This window comes from Callithrix jacchus, chromosome 13 (genome assembly GCF_049354715.1).
Source record: "Callithrix jacchus isolate 240 chromosome 13, calJac240_pri, whole genome shotgun sequence".
Taxonomy (NCBI): domain Eukaryota; kingdom Metazoa; phylum Chordata; class Mammalia; order Primates; family Cebidae; genus Callithrix; species Callithrix jacchus.
This window is the reverse complement of record NC_133514.1, coordinates 59,334,427-59,355,202: the sequence shown is the minus strand read 5'-3', so window position 1 is coordinate 59,355,202 and position 20,776 is coordinate 59,334,427. Positions and strand designations below refer to the sequence as shown.

Below are 20,776 nucleotides of genomic sequence, written 5' to 3'. Positions count from 1 at the left end.
AAAAAGCTGCATCTGGCAAATTGGTTATGAAAATAATTTTTTGGAGATTGAGAAAGAAAAAAATGAGTAATTTTGGTCATTCTGAATTCAGTTAAAAAATGAGACTATATGAACATTTATTCAGGTTAAACTTTCACCTCGAAGAATATTTTAGTTTCTCCCCAAGCTGTGGCTAGATTACAAGGCAGAAAACAGAATGTAATTTGCAAACTTCATGCTTCACTCTGAGGAATCACTCTTGATGAAAAAGGCCTGGTTTGACACATGTAACCATTAGCAATGTATAGAACCAGAGATCTCTTGTGTAGACAAAAAAGATGCTGAATTTTTCCACTAGCCTTTCAAGCCACAGATGACTAAATTATGGATACATTTTCTAAAGTGTGTTCATTTTTTAGAGTCCTAAATAAAAGTTTCTTACTCTTGTAGAATTATATTCACAGTGAAGAGTATACAGTAATCTCCATTAACCTCCAAAACCATGGTGGGATTCTGGTCAGCTTCTAGCCTATACAGGTCTTTAGAGCTATACATGTTCAGCTCCTACCAGATGCTAGATTTTTGTATACACTATCTCTGGTCTCTAAAGTGACCTTTCAGATAATGAAACTGCCCCCATTTTATAGATGAAGATACTAAAATACAGAGAGTGGTTCAGTCCATTCTCCAAGTTCACACAGTTAACAAATGAAAAGAGCTGAGTTTTGAACTCGAATCTTTCTGAAACCCAAATCCTGCCCTGTCAACTCTACTTTCAAATATGGGCTCTTAGTTGACTGATTGACTCACTCACTCCTTTGTGTTGGGTTTTAGGTGGGATTTCATATGATCTGTACCTTGAAGTTATAAGATAAGGCACCAGAATGAATCCCAGGGTTATTTATCCTAAACTCTTCTTTTTATAATGGAGATAACTGAAGTCTATGGACTAGCCAAGAACATACATCAAGGTAATAACAAAGTTGGGGCTAGGACATTTACATTTTTAATTAATATTTAAGCTTTACTATTGGGCAAGCCACAACATAAAATGAAAATTCTAGTTTTCTCTTATAAAAGTGAATTATGAAATACATTAAAAAAATAAATTTTCAAGCATTCATATGATCATCTATTATTGTTATTTATGCTAATATATAATTACAGGCTTTTTCATGAGTGCATTCTGAGGTTGATTCCAACACAGAATACATAACAAAAAGAATAAGTGGAAACTTGGTTTAAAACATAAAAAGTCAATTTCACACTGAGTTCTAAAAGTAGGCATTGAGCCCAATTTCTGGAATAAATCAAAGAGTAGGCAGAAAACAGACAGAAGGAACAGTTATTTTAGCAAGAAAAGTAGGAAAAATTCACCAAGCCAATCATGGGATGATGTATGCAGATAAAAGATGTAGATAGAAAATGTGCAACATTGACACATGAATACATTTGAATGCGAGAAAGCAAAAAAACCAGAAAGCGCAATTGTCCTAAATGTGAATAAACATTCAAATTATGCTGCAGCTGCAAAATTTAAACTCAAGGAAAAACATTTGCAAATGAATTTATTAAATAGACGTGATTTGCTAGTTTCACACAACCAGTAGCTCTTTTACAAAGTAAAATGTACAATTTGTCTTGATATAAATGACATTTCCCCTGTTGTACTCAATCAAATAGCAAAAAGTCTTTTTTGAGAGACTCTGTTTATTAAAAAGCACAATACTATTGATACTCAGGTGCTTGGGTTTTAACTACATAGTATTATTTCACCTAATAAAATATCTTATATATTGAGTATGGGCTTACATAATAAGGTTTCTGTGTGAAGGAAAACCATCTTTCTCTATGGCACAAGGCAGAGTAGTTTCTTTGTAAGGAGTTAAGTTTCTTGCTGAAGCCAGATCTTGGTTGCTAAACCTGTCCATCCATTCTTCCTTTCATTCAACCATCCATTCATCCATCCATCCATCCATCCATCCATCCATCCATCCATTCATCCTTTATTCAACCAACAGATATTTATGGGTTTCCAAAGTCTATGACACAGTAGAGCATACAAAAATGCATCAATATTAAGACAGTATTTGACCAGAAGACTCAGATCTTATTATTAAACTAACACACCTACCCACAATGGTGATATTGGCAAGGAAGACTTTTTATTGTGATCAGTCTTTGACTCAAACAGCAATGCAGAAGTTGTAGTGCCAGCCTGGATCATTTAGTTTACAGAGTGGTTCTCCAAGTTAAGATCTCATGGAACAACACATAAGCATCATCTTTGAACATGTTAGAAATGCACACTCTTGGGCCTCACTCTAGAACAGGGGTGTTCAAGGGAGAGAATACAGTTATGTGTTCTTAGTTTCTGTTTCTGGTTGGGCAAGTACAGCTCTGTCCTCGTCTCTTTTCCAGTTATCACTAGAGACAGAAACTAAAAGCCACGGCTCAGGCTGCTAAAAGTCTAAAATAAAACAGAACAACAACAACAAAATAAAGTGCCTGGATAAGCTTGCTCTAGACCAATCTGTGTCTGAAAGCCACAAAGCCTTAAAATCACTTGGAAGGCTTGAGAAAAATCACAGAATTTACATTTCGACACAACACGCTAGACCACTGGTAAGTGAGGTTGAAGAATTAAGAAAAGTAAGTCTGACAACTTAGAGTGGCAGGCTTTAAATTGCTGCTTAAGAAATTTAGATATGAAGAATTGGTGAATCAGAGAACATTTTCTGAGCGAAAAGCAGACATGATCAGAGCCGTGATTTTGGAAGGCTTTGGAGCCAAAGGAGACCAGGGAGAGGTAAACTAATGAGGGACAATTACCCTGTTCAGGTGAGTAGACACACTAATTTTTCTTCGGTGATTCAGGGGGATGTCCCCAGCCTCAAACGAACTGGGGCTCTTCACTCAGTTTGCATTCTGTCCTTAGGATATAGCTTGTTCTAAGAAATATCTCTCCACGTCATGGATCCTCTTCACCCCTAGTTTAATTCTGTCTGCTCTTTTCAGTATTTCTGCTTTGCATCTGCCACAACTTTCCCGGTTTCCCTGTACTACCATTCTCTGCTGCCCTTTTTCCTGTCCCTTTCACTTTCATTTCCTTCATGAGGAAATCTGCATGTGAATGCACATCACTTTAAATGTTTGTTGTTGTCTGTTTGTTTTATTTTTAATAGCTGCTCCTTAGAGAGTTCATCAATTATATTCTTCCTCTGAGCATATGATCTTCTAGGTCACAACACAACCACAGGCTTTATCCAACTTTATTTTCAATCTGTTTAATGTCCTCATGTCAAAACAAAACAAAGAAACTGCGGTTCACCTTAATGTACTAAATCTCTTTTGCCAGCTGACCATTCATCTATGTATAAAATTTATGTATATATGTATAAAATTTCAGTCACGCATTTCACACAAACAGCGTTGTTTCCAAATAGGAAAGAAAATAATTAAGTGTTTATTTCACAGACACCTTCTTGTAAAGGAAACAATATAAAGTAACAAATACAGCTATAATTAAATGTTATTATATTGTCTCTGACTACTCCAAAATGTTGGTCATACTTTGAGACATTATATAATGTCTTAAATATATATGTGGACTCAGATGCACTTCTCACTTAGCTGACACTGTGCCATTTACTGAAGATGGACAATTTATTAATGAAGACGTTAGTTTCGAATCAGTGCTCACTCAGATTCTACTCTATTTGGGCATAATTATTTAATGTTTTTAAAACACAAACTTTTTTTTCTTGGAGATATTTCATTTAGGAGAAAAATGCTCATTCAGAATAAAGTAACAGGAACTGCAACAGATGCGGCTGGCCTCCTACACTGTGTCCCAGGGGTTCGCTTTGGATGTCAGCCACAGCGCAGGGGAGTCTCCTTGCCTTTGAAGGGATCCATAACCCTCAGGTCATAGACCGGTACTGGTTCATGGCTTGTTAGGAACTGGGCCACACAGCAGGAAGTGAGCAGTGGGCCAGCGTGCATTACAGCCTGAACTCTGCCTCTTGAGAGATAGATCAGCAGCGGGATTAGATTCTCATAGGAGCACGATCCCTACTGTGAATTGTCCATGTATGGAATCTGGGCTCCTTATGAGAATCTAATTCCTGATGATCTGAGGTGGAACAGTTTCACCCCAAAACCATCTCCCCACCTCCCCGCTCTGTCCATGGAAAAACTGTCTTCCATGAAACTGGTCCCCGGACCACTGCCTAAAGGGTATACCTCAAGTGACAACTGAGTATCTTTCTGCCAATGCATGGCTGGCACAGCCCAGAATTGTGAGGGAATTCATGCCCCTGGGGGGAATTCAAAACCGAGGGGAAAAAAGCTAGTCAGTAAACCTCTTGCTGCACATTTTTCTAACAGAAATGTGGGCATCTGTACCCCTCTTGGGAAGAACCAAGTTCCCACTGCCCGCACTGGTGGACTTGCTAATCCACCCATAATTTGACTTGTGCTTCTTCCCTGATTCACTTTTCCTGCTTCAAACTCTTGATCTTTGGGATCAGCTCCCTAATAAATTGTATACCCAAGTCATTGTCTCAAGCAAGTAATCCAAACAAAGACAATAGCTCATTCTTCAGCAATATAATCTCCTTCTGATCTGACACCACTTCTGTAGTATATTTGATTTATATGTGGTAAGACCTTTCTTTTTTCCCCCTCAGAAAACAACTCAATGAAATGAAAGGAATGGAAATGATAGCAAGGACTCAAGTATTTTCATTGCCTTTCTTTCTTTTCTTTTTCTTTTTTTTGAGATGGCGTCCCTGTCACTCAGGCTGGAGTGCAGTGGTGCAATTTTGGCTCACTGCAACCTCTGCCTTTCAGGTTCAAACGATTCTCCTGCTTCTGTCTCCCAAGTTGGAATTACAGGCAGCTGCCACCACACCCGGCTAAGTTTTGTGTTTTTAGTGGAGAGGGGGTTTCACCATGTTGGCCAGGCAGGACTCAAACTCCTGACCTCAGGTGATGCTCCCACCTTGGTCTCCTAAAGTGCTGGGATTACAGGTGTGTGCCACTGCGCCTGGCCTTTCATTGCCATTCTTAGCACACTTAGACCATGTTGAACCTGTCTGCGCTGATAAATGCAAATTTGTTCAATATGTTAAGAAAAGCTAGTAGTATGCCATTTGCTTCCATAATTTCATGCTTAACCTAATATACAATATTTGGGTCCACAGATTTGTAAAAATGGCATTTGCCTCATATGCCATTCCAGATTAACAACCACAATGAAGATAAAATATACAAAATACATCTGGGCCAGATTCTGTATGTACAGGTAGCTAGGAAGTTAAAAAAACACAGGCTTTAAATTCAACAGACTATTAATATGCCTGGAAGTGTATGCCAGGAATATTTTTGTTCATATATACCATGCTATTAATAAATGTTTCGTATAAGACAGCTGAAGAGGAAGCTATTATTTAAGAATGAGCTTCCAATAAATGTAAGTGGAAAGGGGGCAATTTTACCTTTGATTATCAATTGTCCATTTTCCTTTCTTCCTAGGCAGGAAAAGATCCAAATGCAGGCTTTTTTTCACTCTGGGTACCTGATGTTCAGCTGCTCTGAAAAACAACAAGGCAATAATTAGATGTAATAACCAGCTTGAAACAAAAAAATGCTTAAAAATGATCTCATAGGAACTACTCTGACAGCCATTATATTCAATGTTGTCAAGAAGAGAGTTTCATAGAAAATCTACATGGCTGTGTTCTTGCATGAAGTCACACTTGGTATTTTTCTGATTTTCAGAAAATAAAATCACATAGAAAAAAAATGTTGCTGTAATAAATAGGCTTGATATTCTACAATATACATTTCCTATCATTTATTTTCTCTTTAAAAAGCAAAAAATGCAAACATCAATAATCTGATTTTGTAAGATGTAGTATACATATGAGATTGTATTCACCTCCTGAGCATTATTTTATAATAAAATAATGTTGTATTGTTTTATCAACAGTACAGCTAAGCTGCTGTGACTTTATAAAGGGCTAAAATGTATCATTTTTTTCCATCGTGGTTCTTTCCACTCTGGAGAAAAACCACAGGAGGATGCCAATCATGGCATAATATTCCCAAGTGTGCTACCATGGACTTACTGGTGCGTAAGTCAAGTCACTATCCTTAATTAGGACAAATACCTAATTCACGTGGGGCTTAAAACCTAGATGACGGGTTGATGGGTGCAGCAAACCACTTTGTAACGAACCTGCACGTTCTGCACAGGTATCCTGGAACTTAAAGTAAAATAGTAATAATATTTAAAAAATCCTTTCTTAGAAAAGTGACAAAATGGAACATGTAACTGGACCCACACTTATGAAGGAGGTAACTATTCCAGATCACATCACATGTTACATGGCTGAGCTATGAGTTTCCTTTCTGAAAAGTGACATAGAAAAGGACTGGGGTCACACACAAAAATGATCTGGTGTTGAACAGTGTAAGTAGTTATAGAGGTCTATTTCTATTTTTTGTAAGCAATGTGTCCTTTTGGATCTAGGTAGCATATTAAAATATTGTTAGAAGGGAATGAGAAATATAGTGAATCTAAGTAGTAAGCAGAAATGTAATTATATTCAGAATTGAGAATATAATTTGTATTTTTTAACCTCCTAATTATTTATAAGAATTATAGCCCTTAAATGAGTGTGGAATTCATTTTACAGAAGAGGAAGATGTCAGAAGAGGTGATATGGCTCGATCAAATTTATGCAGTGAAGGGACAGAGAGGCAGAGGCAGAATTACATCCTAGATACTCTGTCTGGAAGTTCAGTCTCTAGAAACTCACATCTTGTTTCCAAAAAGAACATAGGACATTCAAAAAGTTCAGGGCTGGTACAATTCTTTACATAACTTGTTAAAGCAATATTTCGAGACTGGTAAAGCTGGCAGGTATGAAAATGCTGTGGGTGGTAAAAGGCAAGAACAACAGAAACACAACAGCCTCATGTATTTGCGTGATACTTAACGCACCGGAGGAACATGTGACTTTCACAATACCTTCTTATCCATGCCATAGAAGACAAAAACGAGACTCCATTATCAAAAGCTTTTAGTTATACTTTAAAGGTTATGAGCCCTGATTTATATACTATTATCCTGCTGAGTATTTTCAATATTCCACTGAACCAGAGAAGCTCTGAGAGGAATTCATTCCCCACATATATGAGGACTAAGTAACTTAGGAGACAATGAAAAATTGTTAATTTTGAACAATATATAGAACGGATCATTTATCCTTTCATTGAGAATTTATTGTCCACTAGACAGTACTGTTACTTTTCTTCGAAAACAAAGTGGAAAGATTATGCAATTTTGAAAAAGATACCCAGAAACACAAGAAGAAATTCATTTTATTATAATTGGAGTGTTTTATAAGTTAGATAACTGTTAGGTAAACAAATTTATTAATCGATAGGAGTAGTCTTAAATGTCATCTAGTCTAATGGTTCCCAAATGTAGTTGATCATCACAGTCATCTGGAAATTTCCATTAAAATACAAATTATAGAATTTCATGCAAGATAATTTACATAGCAGTATTCATGTGTAAGGTAGGGGAATCTGCATTTTGAAAATGCTTTCAGCTAATTCTCCCGATGAAGCAGGTTGGGAAACCTACCAATTCTGTCCAATGTCCTCATTATATACATAAGGAACATGAAACCAGAGAGTTGACTTGCTCAAGGCATTTGCTTCTTGGTGACAGGACTGAGATGAAAATGCAGAACTCCTGATTCTCTATTTTTTTTCTTTTCCTTACCCCAAGTGTCCCTCTTTTACTTTTTTCTTTCCATTTTTTTTTAACCACCACATAATCAAGATTGAGCATCTATATCTGAGAAAGAAAAAGAGCAAAAGAACAAGTTAACTATTTGAGCATCAGAAGATGTAGGTATGTTTTCTCATTAGCAACCTCAATGAATTTACAGAGGAAAGGTGAAGGACAGGAATTTGGACTTCAGCTCTTGGGTTCAATAGTGTGCCTCCTACCCTACCACTATCTTTTTCTAGAATCAGCTACGTGGGAGTTGTCTGCTGAATCCCTTTCTTTGAGGTCTGCCCAGCACTCCCCACCTGCAGTTGTCAAAGGGGTTCTCTGTCAGTTGTTTGCACATGAAGTCCTCATTCCTCACATCCCTGATTGGACCAGGAGAGGTGTTTCACCCAAACCAGGCACATAATTGGGATTGCGAGACTATAGCTTTGTCCAGGTAAAAGAGTGATGGGTAAATCATGGAGAAAGAAGAATGAGAGACACACATGGAAGGTGGAACAAGAACTCTCTCAATTCATCTGCCTCCTGCTCCCTCGTTTTCCTTTTTTCCTGTGACTTTCTTGAGCTCATGTATCCTTAAGAGATAAAGAGACAGAGTCTTGCTCTGTCATCCAGGTTGGAGTGCAGTGGTGCAATCATAGCTCACTGCAGCCTCAAACTCCTAGGCTCAAGTGCTCCTCCTGCCTCAGCCTCCAGAGTAGCTGGGACTAGATGTGCACCACCATACTTGCCTATTTTTTTTAATTTAATTTTTTGTAGAGATGGAGTCTCTCCATGTTGCTCAGACTGGTCTCAAACTCCTGGCCTCTAGTGATCCTCCTGCTTTGGCCTCCCCCTTTTTTTTAAAAAAAGTTAAATTACTTATTTTAAAATCAATATTTTTTACTTAAGCTAACTTAGTTTCTATAACTTGCAGCCAGAGTCCAGATGAATACACTTCATATCATTCATTTTATGTATGTTACTCTATACTTTAGTTATAGTGTTCTAAGAGGCTTATTTAAACTATTGGCTGAGAGTGTGGACAAGGAAGAATACATACTACAAAGGTATTGCATTTTATGGAATACCTGTATTTTCATCAAATACATGTTTTGAAGTGTAATAAAGTGGAGAAGGCCCTGATCAGAGTCCTCCTTTCATCTCAGATCTGACTCTTACAAAGTTTCTGAGTTGTGAAAGTTACTTAGCCTCTCTGGGTTTTAACATCCTGACCTGTAAAATACCTCCTGGCTAACTTAAGTCAGGTTAGTATGAGGAACAAGGGAAAGCACTCATTCATTCTCTCATTCATTCATTCACTCCACCATACTGCAAAGATTTACTAAGCATCTATTATGTGCCAAGCACTATCTAGGGGATGGGAATACATTAGTGAACATTTCATTTTAGTGAAGACAAATAAACAGAAAATAAATAATAAATGTAAAGTAGTAAATTACAGAGCAGTTTAGAGGGTAAAACATTCTATAGGTGTAAGAAGCACTATCTAGGGGATGGGAATACATTAGTGAACATTTTATTTTAGTGAAAATAAATAAACAGAAAATAAATAATAAATGTAAAGTAGTAAATTACAGAGCAGTTTAGAGGGTAAAACATTCTATAGGTGAAAGAAAAATAGACCAAGGTAAGAGGTATCAGAAGTGCATGGGTAGGGAAGCTTGGGGAGGGGAGGGGACTCCATCAGAAAAGTGAGGTTTGACCAAAAACTTGAGAGATGTGAGGGAGTGAGTTACATGCTAGAGAAGGATATTCCAGGCAGAGAGAACTGCAGGGGTTAAAGCGCTAAGGTGGGAGTGTTCCTGGTTGATCTTGGAATTGCCAGAAAGTCATGGGATGGAGTGAAGTGAGGAAGGAGGTTAGAAAGTCTGTGCACAATTTCCTTCTATAAATCTGTTGCCCATTGTGAATCCTGTGGGAACTAATGAAAATAAGTCACAACAAATGGCATTATTTGGGCACTCTACAGTTCACATCATGCTTCTGTATGGATGAGCTCACTCTGCTACCTGGAACACATTTTCCTCACTGGGTCTTCTACGGGACTGTGAGGAACGGTATTAGGTATAGATGATACAAGGTAGTTCAACTACAATTGCTAACCTCATAGACTTTTCTCTCACAGTTGCCATTTAGTATATTTTCTGAATGTAAAGATGTGTATATTTGCCCTTCCAAAGTAGTAAATAAGGAATTCATTAAGATGAAAGTACATTACTGAAAAGTGAGTATATGTATATTAAAAGATGTATTTCCCAACAATTCAGTACTTAGACAAGCTTATGAGCACAGATGAGTTGTTATGAATTTGTAACATTAAACACTGGGGGGGCGGTGGTGGGGTGCTGTGGGGAGGTGGAGGAAGAAGTGAGTCAAGGGTGGCTCATGGCTTTTTGGCTTTGACTCTGAGAGTGACATGGGGGCCATGGCAGTTGTTTCAGCTTACAGTTGACATGGCTTATGTTTCAAAACCTCATCCTGGCTGCTGGTTGGGAATAGTACATAGGAGAGGTTAGGATGCAGCTAGATGGAAGGCTTGTGAAGCATCCAGGGAGAGGCGATGTTAGCTGCCACTTGGGTGGGGCTGAGGAGCAGTCAGATCCATGCTCAACTTGTCCTGAAGCAAGAGCTGATAGGACCTCTTGATGGATTGGGTGATGAGGGTGAGAAAATCAAGAGGCAACAATGATCCCAAAGTTTCTGGCCTAAGCAACTGGGTGAGTGACCTCAATGTCACCTGAGATGAGAAAAGCTGAGGCTAGAGCAGGCTTTTTAGATAAAGCTGATGCATTCAGTCTGGCCATGTTGATTGAATTATCAGTGCCAGCTGGACTTGCCACATAGGTGGTTGGATATACAACACTGGAACATGGAAGAGAAGTCAGGGCTGGAGTTTGGTTTAGAAGCTTTGCGGTCTAGCGCAGGCAATTGGTAGTATTCCTATTTCCATCGCCACAGATGATTATGTAAGAGTTAAATAAAACAATATATGTAAAGCACAATACCTGGTGTGTAACAGGAATGCAACATATTGTAATTCCCTTCTGTTTCCTGCCTTTATTTAAAAAGATTTCTTTTTCTACTGACTATATTATAAGATTATGTTTACCTTTCTGTGGAAAAAAATCAATTTCTGCAAGATGTAATATCATACTTTGCATTTTGGCAGTCCTTTTTAAAACATAGGGAAATAAACTTCTGATAAAATGTTGATAATCATACTCAGTAAATCATAAAAGAGAATTTCCGGGAAGCAAGGCAAGTTTTTGTTTGGACAGGAGCTGAAAGGTCTAAAGAGAAAGTGAAAGCTGAACAGATATGAATCTATAGACCCAAAGAAACCCTCCATTTTTTTTCAGATCTCCCTGGGTATCTTTGGACACAGATCTTATTTTTTACTTTATCTTCTAGTACTTAGGAATTTTTTTAAAGCAATGATTAATAGTTCTGTAAGATGAAGAAGATACAACAATACGAGGAAGACGATCATGTAAACCATAGGGCTGAGTGCACAGCTGAGGAGGAACATTTCTGAAAGGCATCGATGGCTGAGAAACTCCAGAAGTTCTAGGGTGAAATCTTCAAAGTCTACAATTGTATCTTTAAAATGGGTTTCTTGATTTATAAATGCCACTTTAACAGAAAAAAATTTAAACTAGAAACCATCTTTGTTTAAATCCTGCTTTACAGATGAAGTTTATGAAAACGAGAGGGGGGCGTGGGCCACCAGGAGCAGAGGCAGGACCCGGCCCCCAGCTCTCCTAACTGTGGGTGTTTATCTTTGCACTCAAATAGTTTCTCTTAAGTTGTTTCGCCCAACTTCCTGTTTTATGTAATAAGCATCATTTGTTTTAAATCTCACATTTTCTTTTAAAATTTTACTTCAATTTTACTTTATAGTTCATAAACTACTACATAGGTTTGAAAACAATGGTAAACTATTTCTCTGCTTTACTCCACAGATCTTAGAAATAAACCCCAGAACGAGGTCTGCATTTATCCTGTGACTTTCAATGTTTCTGAGATGACATTAGCTCACATAATAAAATAAGGAAGATTAGTCAGTTTCCACTTTCTTTGCAAACCATTTTGCTAACTGGTTCCTCATTTGTATATAAGAAATTTCAAGGCAGGCTGGATTTATGAGTATGTGACCCATGCAGCTTCCGAGGGAGGACCCCAAACTCAGAAAAGCCCTGTGCTTTGCGCAATGATTTTAGTAGTTGAACCAGTGTTTTGTGGGCAAAGTCCAATGGTACAGTGAGCATCAAGGGAGCAGGGGCTGTCTGTACACTCTGCACATGCTCAGTCACTCTGCACTGTCTCATTCACACTAGCTGTGCATAATGGTGAATTCTAGGAGATGCACAATTCATGATAGTCTGGTGAGTCTCAACATGAGAACATGAGTGTGTTATGTCTCTGAGTAAGTGGGGAAGCTGGCAGCCCCAAGAGGCCATGCCCTCCACTGGAACCAGAACTCCCTTCAAACTTAGCAAGAAGGCAATGGGTCACAAGAAACACAGATGACCATGGGAGCCTATTACATCCTTTGTTCCTTGAATAATTCCCTATATCAGCCAGCTGTTGCTGCTGAAAATGAAGACATACAAAAAGAGAGAAAGAAAGAGCAAACCACAGCTGTTTTTCTTGCAGTCTTTTCTTACTCATGAGTAAGTCAAAGGGAGACAGTGTATCCAGAAACGAAAAATAAACAGTTACTAAAGTCTTGTATATTATTTCCATTGTTTGGGCAAGGATGACATACATATGTACGATCTATGAAATGCCTAATTTTTGCCGATTCTGCATGCAAAGCAAACATTCTTATATTTGCATTGCACAATACAAAGTGAATGGTAAAATTTGTGCTAATGGTTCATACTTTTGTTTGTTCTTTACTTGGAATAACATAAAATAGCAAATAAAAACCAGTAGGAAAAGTCAAAAGAGCAATGGCAGAAGAAAGGATAGTTTTATACATTTTCACCCTTAATGACCCTTTGTTCCTGCTTTCTGAACAAGGGGACTGCATTTTCATTTTGCCCTGGGTCCTGTAAATGATGTAGCCATTAACATTCACCCTGTTGTTATGAACTGGCACACACATTAGCAAGTGCTCCAGCATTATTAACTCACAGCTTAAGAATTATATGGAGGACTTTGGAACACCGTCTTTTGAAAATCCTAGTACAACTACAAACTGAATTAATCTGCCCTCTGTTCTCCTCAGTGTCTTCTCTCGTTTTCCGATTGACTCCTTGGACATCTGACCAAAGTCCCTAATTCAAGTCAACCCTTCTCAGAAGTTCCCCAGCTCTTAATTTAATTTGATTTGTAATTTAATTTAATTTTAATCTTCCATTTGAAATGCCACTGCCCCCAAGGTCAAATACTCAGCTGGGGAAGAGAGAGAAAAGTCAGTGATAAAAGAAATTAACACTAAGGTGTGAATAATGAAAATAATTGATACTTTTGAGGGATATTAAAGTAAGCATATATCCAAACTTATCAGATTACATATATTAAGTATGTACAGCTTTCTGTTATCAGTCATACCTCATAGTATGACTTTATTGAAGTATGACTGATAACAAAAAAGAACCACTTGTTAAGCCTAAATGAATTTAATAAGTAAAAAACAATGTTTTAAAGGAAGAAAACTCTGTATTACTCTCTGCTAAGAAGGCCCTTCTATCCCAATCCGTTTGAAAGAATGAGCAGTCACCTATTTCTGAACAATTGCACATTATTATTTTAAAGATGAAATAATATGCTACTTTGCTGCCCAGCTGGTTTCCTGTCTTCAACTCTCCTTTTCCATCCATCCTCCAAGTAGCTGCCAGAGAGTCCTTCTAAAATACTGTCCATTGTAAACCTGATTGGCTTGAACTCAATCAGTTGCTTGCAGGGTCTGATACAACCTCCTTGGTTAGAAAGTCAGTGGCCTTCATGATCTGGCCCTGAAACTCTCCTTCTCTGACACTGTAAACTACAACAAAACCAAATGCTTTCTTGACCTCATCACTCTGAATCCTTTGAATCTTTGCTGTTCTCCTCTTCTTTGCCTGGCAAACTCCTCCTCATCCTTCATGAGTGCATCAAAAATTAAGCCTATTCTTTTCAGCTCTTTCTTCACTCTCTTCCTATTTATCTGTTTTTCTCGGTAGAATGAAAGTCCCCACAGAATAAAACTGGGCTGTTCATCTGACATCTTTGGCACCTAAACTCAAACTTGGCATGCTGTAGGTACTATACAAATGTGGGTTGAATGTATGTAGGGAAAAAAAATGAAGTAATGTGTAGTCAAACACAACCAGGCATTTTCCAGTTAATTGAAAAGGGCCTGTCAATCATGAAATATATAGGCTTATTTCATTTCTTTAAAGTCCACCGAAAGAAAAACACTTTAAAATGTGGAGTGCTAGTTGGAAACTTAGTCTCCATTCTCTTGTTTATACTTTTTTTTTGGTCGGTGTTCTCCCCTCCTGTCCTTATATCTCAGTCTGCCTGTGGATGCTTGAAAACTTCAGGAATTTGGCTAAAGGACTCTGCTGAAATGTTAAGGTACTGCCTCCCACACCAACTCACTTCTTCGCAAATAAGATGATTTTGGAATTCTCCATAAACAGAAAGTGCGTAATGACTTATTGTGATATCACAGCTGTTGCCGTGTTATGAAAAGATTGACAATTTATTTACAACTAAGATATTGAACTATTTAGCAATATCTTATAATCTGTGTGCAGAGGAATAAAAGTCATTTTCCTTAAAGCAGAATTCTTGGCTAAAAGGAGGTTTATCACCCAAGCATTGGGATAAACTAGAGATTTTGATGTTTGTTGTCAATCACTTACATGGGAAATCTCAGTGTCTTGCATTTGCAAGGCATTTCTTTCTTAAAATCTCCAAGAGTAATATTCACTAGATTATTACAATCTGTTTATCCCTACCGAACTCCCATTACCTGCCTTTCACATTTCTTTCAGGGTTTGCCCCTCTGTATAAGCTTAACTTTTGTTATAAGATACAATGTATTGAGTACATTCTATATGCCAGAATCTTTTATAAGCATATTTTTAATACATTGATTATTTTATTTAAAATTCACAATATGCCTAATGAGGTAGGTTAAATGATTATTACCACTTTGCATAATAGGAGACTGAGATGCAGAGATATTAAGAAACTCACCTTAACATTAGAGATGTTAAGAAACCAAATTATTACACCTGTAAGTGGACGTATCACCACTATGCAGACCTAGACAGTCTGGTCTCAATTTCATCTCTCAGTGCCGGCCTCAGGTCAAATGTGCAGATTCATTTTTTTATGAATGAATTTCCACCTTCTTATTTAATTCCTTCATATAAGCCTGTCTGTAAGGCTTTCAAGGCTTACCATGCCCCAGGAGCTTTAAACCCATTACTTCATTTAGATATTATCATTATCCTATTTTACAGATACCAACACTGAGGCACTAAGAGATTATGTTACTGATGAGAACTCACAGAAAATTTTGGATCCAAGCTTTAAATCTAGTTCTTTTTATCACTATGCTACATTGTAATCTTCTGTGTTAGACTTTGTTTTCCTTATTTATTTATTTATTTTAAATTACATTTTAAGTTCTGGGGTACACGTGTAGAACGTGCAGGTTTGTTACTTGGCTATACACATGCAGTGATGATTTGCTGCATCCATCCCCCCATCATCTACATTAGGTATTTCTCCTAATGTTATCCCTCCCCAATCCCCCCACCTCCTGCTATCCCTTTCCTAGCCCCCCGACCCCTTGACAAGCTCCGGTGTGTGATGTTCCCTTCCCTGTGTCCATGTGTTCTCATTGTTCAACATCCACTTATGAGTGAGAACATGCAGTGTTTGGTTTTTTGTTCTTACGTCAATTTGCTGAGAATGATGGTTTCCAGCTTTATCCATGTCGCTGCAAAGGACATGAACTCATCCTTTCTTAGTATGCATAGTATTCCATGGTGTATATGTGCCACATTTTATTTATTCAATCTATTATTGATGGACATTTAGGTTGTTTCCAAGTCTTTGCTATTGTAAACAGTGCCACAGTAAACATACATGTACATGTGTCTTTATAATTGAATGTTTTATAATCCTTTGGGTATATACCCAGTAATGGGATTGCTGGATCAAATGGTATTTCTAGTTTTAGATTCTTGATGAATTGCCACACTGTCTTCCACAATGGTTGAACTAATTTACACTCCCACCAACATTGTAAAAGAGTTCCTATTTCTCCACATCCTCTCCAGCATCTGTTGTCTCCTGATTTTTTAATGATCGACATTCTAACTGGCATGAGATCGTATCTCAATATGGTTTTTTAAATGACTGAAAAATAAATTTCATAGTTCATTTTTTTCTTCAACTTTTATGTTTCAAGGTACATGTGCAAGATGTGCAGGTTTGTTACATAGACAAACACGTGCCACGGTGGTTTGCTGCATAAATCAACCCATCACCTTGGTATTAAGTCCAGCATTAATTAGCTATTCTTCCACTCTCCCTCCCCCCACCTTTCCCTAGGACAGTCACCAGTGTGTGTTGTTCCCCCCACCAACCCCATGTGTCCACGTGTTCTCATCATTCAATTCCTGCTTATATTTATAAAACATGTGGTGTTTGGTTTTCTGTTTCTGCGTTAGTTTGCTGAGGATAATGGCTTCTAGTTCTATCCATGTCCCTGCAAATGACATGATCTCATTTCTTTTTATGACTGCATAGTATTCCGCGGTATATATGTATCACCTTTTCTTTATCAAGGCTATTATTAATGAACATTTGATTTGACTCCATATCTTTGGAATTCACTACTGTGAATAGTGCTGCAATGAACATAAATTTCCCTGTTCTTAAAAATTGATTTTCTATGCCAAAGTACAGAATAGCCTTATTTATTTATTTATTTTGAGACGGAGTTTCGCTCTTGTTACCCAGGCTGGAGTGCAATGGCGTGATCTTGGCTCACCGCAACCTCCGCCTCCTAGTATCAGGCAATTCTCCTGCCTCAGCCTCCTGAGTAGCTGGGATTACAGGCATGTGCCACCATGCCCAACTAATTTTTTGTATTTTTAGTAGAGACGGGGTTTCACCATGTTGACCAAGATGGTCTCGATCTCTTGACTTCGTGATCCACCCGCCTCGGTCTCCCAAAGTGCTGGGATTACAGGCTTGAGCCACCACACCTGGCCCTACAAGAGCCTTATTTTTTAAAAAAATCAGGTTGGTGACTAGTTCATGTTACTGCCAAATTTTTAGCTGCCAAAGAGACCAAAGTCTTATTTCCAAGCCTGTATATGCCAGATGGCAATGCTGGTTCCACTGCCACAAACTGTAACTCTGCTCCCAGCTAGCCACTTGCAAAACTCACATTGCTAATTATGAAGCAGAGAATTATGTACTTTTGAAGGTATATGGAAGTTTATTATGCCTTGGATCTAATATCATCATTTCATAGATAAGAAAAGCACAGAGAGATTAAGTGACATACCTACAATGACACAGTAAATTCATAGCAAGGTTGGGACAATAATTGAGATTTTCTGACGCCAAATCTGAGGTCTTCATCAAATACGACAAAACAACCTATACAGCCATTTTGTCATTGTCTTAAAAAAATGTATTAATACATTCAACAAATACTGAGTGGTTACTATGTGCCAAAGACCATTGTAGGTGCTGGAGACAGAGTAGTAAACAAAAAGGAAAGATTCCTGCACTCCTGGAGCTTTATATCTTGGCATTGTAATGGCAGAATGGAACCAACTGTTAGATGATAAAATGTTATATGAATTTAAGTTACTTTGCAATTAGTTACTGTCTTAAAACAGGTGGTCATTTAAGAAGCACTAGGTTGAAATAAGGATGATCCAAAGCCATAATGTCTCAAAGGCAGAAGAGCTTATTAGTCTGGTTATAGTTTTGTACATGCAAACAAAGCCTACTCATTGCATTGAAAGGATTATTGGCATCAATAAATAGAAATGGTGTGGGTTATGTAATACCAATGGAGAAACGACAAGATAGGATCTCTGCTCTCAAGGAACTTGAGGATGAAGTATATCATGTAGATTAAAGGAAATGTTTTACCTTTCAATTAAACTTTTTAAGAAAAATTTTATCACATTAAAAATTATCTTTTACCCTAACAGATACAAATCATTGTGTACAGCTACTGATCCAAGTTAATTGTAACTAAAAGGAAGTAAATAATCTGAAATCAAAAAATTCTAGCCAAATTATCTGAAATTAATCCATTTAAAGTCTTTGTAAAGATTTTATACCTGATTTTATATCAACATGTCCAGTGTCAGAGAAATAACAACAATAAAGAGTAAATTTGCCTCTAAGTCAATATAAATCTTATTCCTCTTGCCAATAATTATTGTAATAAAGTAGCAAAATTGAGCTGTTGGTCACAAGGTGTGATTGCATTTGCTATTAGTCTGAATAAAAACAGCCACCCTAAAGCTATTCAATAATGAAAAACAGAAAGCTGTGCAATTTAAAGTGCTCTACTAAGCCTATTTCTTAATTACAATATTTTGCAATGTCAATGCACACCATTATCTGCAATAACTAGTTTTTTAAAAAACATAGTTATGTTTTGAGCTTGTTACAAAGTATGTTTTGTTGTCTTCCAGGATGTTAAATGCTTGAGTCTGACTCTTCCACTGCTAAGTATGTTGAGTAGGTATAGCTGATATTCTGTCCCCATTCTAGGCCAGCACTAAGACATCTTAACTAATGGTCAGCAATAGAAAAACATCTGAACCCAAAATACAGTTTAATGTTAAAAATTCCTAACCATCTTTGTTCATAAGCTTGTCTGTGGGCTGAATTGCTGGACATATATCTTCTAATATACATATACCCACTCTTGCAGTGTACTCTTTAATGAATTTCTTATTCCCTACTTTGGAAGGACAGTTATACAATTACACATATCTTTACATCCAGAAAATATACTAAATGGCAGCTGCGGGAGAAAAGTCTATGAGGTTAGCCCTTTCAGTTGAACAATGTTGTATATCTGTACCTAGTACTATTCCTCACAGTGCCTTAGAAGACACAGTGAGGAAAAGGTGTTCCAGGTAGCAGAGTGAGCTAATCCACATGAAGCATGAAATGAATTGCAGAGTGCCCAAATAATGCAGTTTGTTGTGACTTATTTTCATTAGTTCCCACATGTTTCACAATAGGCAGCAGCTTTGTAGAAGGAAATTGTGTATGTACTTCCCATTGCTAATGTTTTTGCAAGAAAACGTCTGCTAAAATAGAGGGCAATAATTCTGTTTATACGGTAATTAGCTGAGACAGTTCATTCCAGAGGCAGAAACAGTGAACAGAAATGCAGGGTGCCTCTTTTTATTTCCTTTGTCGCCATCATGGATGGAAAGTTTGTAGGCCATCTCTGGAAAACGCCATGACAAGAGAGTCACATTTTTTTCCATGCTTTTCTGTGTCCCTTTTCTTTACCTCTCTTTTCCATTTTGATGTTTTCTTTTCAGACATTGTTATTCAAACTTCCTTTCATTAAAATTACAATTCTCCACAGGAAGTGGTCCAGCCCAAGAAGCCTCCTTGTTCTTGTAGATCTAAGATACTCCTCCCTCACTGAGAGACATCCAGGAGTGTGGTCACTGAAAATTCACTCAGTTCACTCATGCAGTGCTAGCACAGGTGAGTGGAAACCCTGGCAGCACCATGTGAACCCAGCAGACCAAAACAGCAATGGTAAGCAGTGAAAACTAAACTGCCATTGGCACCATGGCCCACAAAAGTAGGCTAACCCTGCATGCTAAACATAACAATGTGACTGCTCTCCAAAATAAAAGATTTACCTAAGACCCAAAGTCCCTAATTTAACAGATAAAAGGCCCAAGATACCATTAAAAAAGGAAAAACCATCTGTCATACAAAAATAAAGGGAATAATAACTCAAATGAGAAAGGACTATCAACTGACACCAATATTGACATGAACCAGATAGTTAAATTACCTGACAGAGGTTTTAAACAGCTATCGTAAGACTGTTTAAAGAATCAAATATGGCCCAGAATGGTGGCTCATGCCTGTAATCCCAGCATTTTGGCAGGCCGAGGTGGGTGGATCACCTGAGGTCAGGAGTTCTAGACCAGCCTGGTCCACACAGTGAAGCACCGTCTCTACTAAAAATACAAAAATTAGCTGGGTGTGGTGGTGGGAGTCTATAATCTCAGCTATTTGGAAGGCTGAGGCAGGAGAATAGCTTGAACCCAGGAGGCGAAGGTTGCAGTGAGCTGAGATGGCACAACTGCACTCCAGCCTGAGCAACAGAGCAAGACTCCATCTCAAAACAAAACAAAACAAAACAAAAACAACAACAGCAAAAAATCAAATGCAAGTGCTATTGGAACAAATGAAACAATAGAGAATTTCAGCAAAGAAGCAGAAGTTATTTAAAAAAAAACCCAAAAAAATGTATAGAACTAAAAAATAGAATAACATAATTAGTTTTAAAAAAGAACCATGGTAGATGGACTAAAGAGAAGAGTGAAGATGACAGAACATAGAATTGATAAACCTAAGAACAGATGAATTGAATTCACACAATCTCATCATCAGAGAGAAAATGGAATACTAACAAAATGAACAGAGTCTTCAGAGGCCTGTAGGACGATTACAAAAATCCAAATTCATATCCTTAAAAAGAATGGAGAGAGGATGCAACTGAAAGAATATTCAAGGGAATAATGATTGAACACTTCTCAAATTTGGTGAAATACATATATTCAGAGTCAGGAAAACTCTAAACAAGATAAACCCAAAAAAGTATACACTAATTAAATTTCAACTGAAAGGAATGACAGAGAAAATATTTTGAAAGCAGTCAGAGAAAAATAATGCATGTCTCTAGGGAGGCAGCAATTTGAGTAACAGCAGACTTTGCATATGAAACCA

General features: G+C 37.6%; 1 protein-coding gene across 13 annotated transcripts in view; it reads right to left on the bottom strand.

Moving 5' to 3' along the window:
• Window positions 1-20,776, bottom strand: part of DLGAP1 (DLG associated protein 1) — a 1,035,773-nt gene that overhangs the window by 678,489 nt on the left and 336,508 nt on the right. For 10 of the 13 annotated variants that reach the window (XM_035269693.3, XM_035269689.3, XM_035269699.3 and 7 more), the window contains one exon: window positions 5,481-5,576. The gene's annotated coding sequence lies outside the window, so the exon portion shown is untranslated. The remainder of the gene's footprint in view (window positions 1-5,480; window positions 5,577-20,776) is intronic. The other 3 variants (XM_035269694.3, XM_035269695.3, XM_035269696.3) reach the window with 1 other exon arrangement.